This window comes from Lycium ferocissimum, chromosome 11 (genome assembly GCF_029784015.1).
Source record: "Lycium ferocissimum isolate CSIRO_LF1 chromosome 11, AGI_CSIRO_Lferr_CH_V1, whole genome shotgun sequence".
In the NCBI taxonomy this organism is placed as follows: Eukaryota; Viridiplantae; Streptophyta; class Magnoliopsida; order Solanales; family Solanaceae; genus Lycium; species Lycium ferocissimum.
The window spans coordinates 24,688,391-24,693,326 of NC_081352.1; positions in this window are offsets into that span (position 1 = coordinate 24,688,391).

Consider the following 4,936-nt stretch of genomic DNA (forward strand, 5'->3'; position numbering starts at 1 on the left):
AAAGTGTGAATTTATTTAATAAAGTATTTATACCAAGTCAATTTAATCGAGTTGTGAAATACTTGACACCAAATCTTGCCAAAAGCGAATGACAATTTTAAGTTTAACAAACAAGGCGACAAGTAAATAAATATATCAACCCGTCATTCCAAAAATAAAGTTTATACTATACTATGAGTTTATGTTTTGTACGGTTATAAAAAATACGGAAAGTAAATACAAACGATGATTCGATGAAGTCTTCGGGTTCCTTAAGTGTCAATCTTCGGGATGTATCTCAGATGCCTGTATAAACACTTAGTAAAAGTGTTAGTAAGAAAATAAATAACTATCGAATGAATTAAAGAAATAATGAATAAACTTAAAATAAAAAACCCGTCTTTTGTACATGAGAGGCCTTGGAAATCGACGGAAATTTCTTCATCGGCCATTTGGGGTTAGTATTCACCCAAATGAGTTTAAATAAATTGATAAAAAAAAAAAAAGGTAATAATGTCTTCCTCGGTCTCGAAGGTCAATCACAGTACAATTGACCGTCAGAGTAATATTTGCCAGGCACAAAATTTAATATTATTTAATAAATGAAATGTGAAAGTAAGTCCAAAATAGCCACAATAGTGGCAAAGCAGTAGCAAACATGAACAAGGGTCGGCGGGGTGATAAACCAGACCGGAAAACAAAACCCGTAGCCTGAGAGGTTAAACCAATTTTGAAATCAGTCCAAAAAATCAAGAAAAGGAAGTGTTCAATAGTGAAACAGAGCCATAATCAGCGAGCAAGAAACTCAGCAAGGGAAGATGTAAAAATATCCAGCACATTCAAGAGTGAAGCAATGTCAATAGTGTTCGCCGGAAAACACCACAATAATCTAAAAAATCAATCAAGTCACAAAACAACATAAAAAAAAATAAAAAAATAGAATAACGATCACGATACGCTAGGGACTTTCCATCAACCACAGAAACAAGGAAAAGAGAGACAGAAAATGCTCGCGGTGTTAATGGATTTCGCCAGAAAACCTGGGAACAAACATGTCAAAATTGTGAGAAGGGAAAGAAGTGGATGGGGTGCTGTTGGTTGTGGCGGTGAGCTCGTCGGAGCTTGGATTCGGCATATCCGCCACTGTTGCTCCATTCATGATCTGTAAAAGAATAAAAAAAAACAGGGATAATGGACATGGAGGGAGAAGTAAAGGGGCACTGGCGTCATGCTGTTGTTGGTTTCTCTTTGGCTGAGTTGTGGTGGCGTTTGGTTGCGGATTTCGTCGGAGTTGGAGTTGAAGGGGAAAAGGGAAGTGGGAAGAAAAGGGGAAAGGGAGTGGGGCTGTGGTGGCTGTGCGGTGGTTCGTCGACTGCTCCGGCATCGTGGGCTCGCCGGAGCGGGCAGTGGGGGTTGTGGAGGAGATGAAAATGGTGGTGTTGTGGTGGTCCTTCTTGGTTCGCTCGTGGTGGCGTTGGTCAGTGACGGGGAAGAGCAAAGGTAAAAATGGGGGAAGGGCGGCGTGGTAGTGAGGGTGGTGGTCGGCGGCTGTGGGTGAAGAGGGTTGTGACGTGATAACAGTAGGGAGAAGAGAGGAGAGAGAGAGAGGGAGAAGATGGAGACGAAGTGGTGGGGCAGCGAAGTAGCGGGGAAGAGCAAAGGAAAAAATGGGGGAAGGGCGGCGTGGTGGTCTGGTAGGAATTCACTGGAGCTCGGAGCTCCGGCGTGGAGGGGGTGGCGGTTGAGAGAGAAGTGAGAAGAGGGAGAATGTTTAGGTTTTCTTGGGAGAGAAGAAGGGAAAAAAGAATCTGAAAATTAGTGTATGTAGTGTGTAGAAGGAGTGTAGAAGATTGTGAAAAATAAAATTGAACTTTTCAAATTCTTATAATGTAAATAAACACCCTCTTTTGTCTAAAAAAATAAAAGAATGTCACCCCCATGTGTAAAAATGTATTAACCAATGGATTAAGAACCCAATTCATCACCTCAAATGTCAACTTTTGAAAAGGTGACGAGACCTTGACTTGATCGAATTTTTTTTCTCCGTATTTAAAATTAATTGCTTCGATTTTCTCTACACTGACGGACTATAAACTATAGTTAACTAATACATATATGAATAATAATGCAAGTATAAAATTTAAATATTAATGTATAAGATACAAAAATGTACTGCTATAAAATTAAGAAAAAATTATTAATTGCACAAAAATGGTAGTATTACGCTGTACATGTGCAAAATAGTGATTCTTGAAAAATGACAATAAATTGATAAAATTCCTAAAATAAGGATAATCATCAATAAATTGTCGAAAAAATGTAAAAAATGTATTTCGCGCTCTTTAACGAATCAGGGCCTCCCAAAACGTTAATTTTAAGCACGTCGAGTCAAAATTAGGTGTAAACAGTGATGGAATTGATGACTTGTGTAGGAAGTACTTCTTTCTTCATTCTCGGGTCAATAAATTTCGGATAGGAAGCAACATAATAATATATACTCAGTGTAATCCCATAAATGGGGTCTGAAGAGGATGGTGCAGCCTTGTCCCTATCTTGTGAAGGTAGAGAGGTGTGTTTCCGATAGACTTTCGGCTTAAGTAAAATATATAAAATCAAGTACTGAAAGGATAACAGTATAGAAGAAGTTACGCTAAAAGTAAAGGAGAAGAAAACATTAGCAGCAACAAATAATATGGTAACTGAAGCAAAGAAAATAACTGGTATTTGTAAAATGAATAAGATAGTAGAAGTGTAATAATAACAATACTGATAAGAAAAACTAGACAACGAGAGAAAACGAATGTATAAAGCCAAAAACAAAAAGAGAGAGAGGTGGAGGCCGGATGACCAATCTTCACTTCCTATTTTGCCTCTCTTTACTTTGTCGTCATCCCAATTATTATAGGTAGGGGTGTTCACAGAAAACCGAAAAATCAAACCAAATAAAAAATCGAATCAAACCGAAGCAAAAAAAATGAACACTTTTTGGTTTGATTTGATTTTGGTTTTTCATTTAATAAACTGACAAAATCTGATTTGATTTTGATTTTAAGCTAAAAATAACCGAACCAAATCGACAATATATATATATATATATATATATATATATATATATATATATATATATATATATATATATAATCTATATTTTTTCCTATAGTAATCCAATTTTTGTATTTACTTTCTAATTTGATTTGGTACTTTTATTTTGATAATTCTAAGAATCTATTTCTTGTTCAAAATAACTTGTTTTTTAGTCCTTTAATTATTCATCAAGATATCTTGGTATATTATAACTAGATCTTTAATTTATGGCACAAAAACAAATTCATTGTAAGAACCTTTTTTTTTTTTATGTTCCTTGAAAATGGCTAAATTATTAGATGAAGCATACAAATTTTTGGAGAAAGTACATATATAACTTGATTAGGTTTATATTTCTCTCTTTTCTTAAATAGGAGTAATTGATTTGGTAGTGTTATGCTAGAAAATAGTCAATTTAATATGTGCTTTGACGTATATGATTATATATTTAAATAAAACCAACAAAAAAAGCGAAAAAACCCTAAAACCCAACAAAAACCAAAGCAATGAAAAATCGACTTAATTGATTTGATTTGATTCTAACATTTAAAAAATCGATTAAGTTGATATATATATATATATTTATATATATATATATATATATAATTCATGTTTTTGCCTTTATAGTAATCCAATTTTTGTATTTACTTTCTAATTTGATTTGATACTTTTATTTTGATAATTCTAAGAATCTATTTCTTGTTCAAAATAACTTATTTTTTAGTCCTTTAATTATTCATCAAGATATCTTGATATATTATAACTAGATCTTTAATTTATGGCACAAAAACAAATTCATTGTAAGAACCTTTTTTTTTTTATGTTCCTTGAAAATGACTAAATTATTAGATGAAGCATACAAATTTTTGGAGAAAGTACACATATAACTTGATTAGGTTTATATTTTTTTCTTTTCTTAAATAGGAGTAATTGATTTGGTAGTGTTATGCTAGAAAATAATCAATTTAATATGTGCTTTGACGTATATGATTATATATTTAAATAAAAATCAACAAAAAATCGAAAAAACCCTAAAAACCAAAGCAATGAAAAATTGACTTAATTGATTTGATTTGATTCTAACATTTAAAAAATCGATTAAGTTGATTTGATCATCTTTTAGAGGATAATTGACTCAAATCGAACTATGAAAACTCCTAATTATAGTACTAGGACAGTTGTAAAACATTTCGATATTCGTAGAGTTACTCTACGCGTCTCAATTTGGATCCTTGTTTTCGTTGTGTACTCAATTGTGGGTAAGCATTCAGTTAACTTTATGACTGGCATGCGACCATGTTAGGCATAATTATTTGTGTTTCACGGAGGTCTGTATTTAAATTAATTAAGATCAATTTATATATTGACATGTGACCAGCAGATCATATAAGTTCGAGGGAAAAGCGAACCTTTGCAAATGCGATAAAGTCAAGTCTATAGATTCTTGTGGTCCGGCTTTTCTCCTGATGTCGTACATACAGTGGCGGATGTATCATTCTAGGTGGTGATTCAATTGAACCCATAACTTTTAACGTGAAGCATAGATTTATGTGTAATTTTTTTTTAGAATTGCAATAAATAATAGACATGAACCCACAACTTTCGAAATACAATGGGTTCAAGCTAAAAGTCTTAAAAGGTTGAACTCATAGAGTTTAAATTCCGAATCTGCCTCTGCACGCATAGCGGGAGCTTAATGCACCGGGCTACCAAGATCAATTTACCTATTAGTATATTCAAAATTTCTCTTTCGCAATAACTTAATAGCTCTTAATAATTATGAATCATTTAGATTTTATACAAAGTCTTGACATTATTAAGACCACTTAAAGATTCATGTAAAATATTTTATAGCTACTTTTATTTATAAATC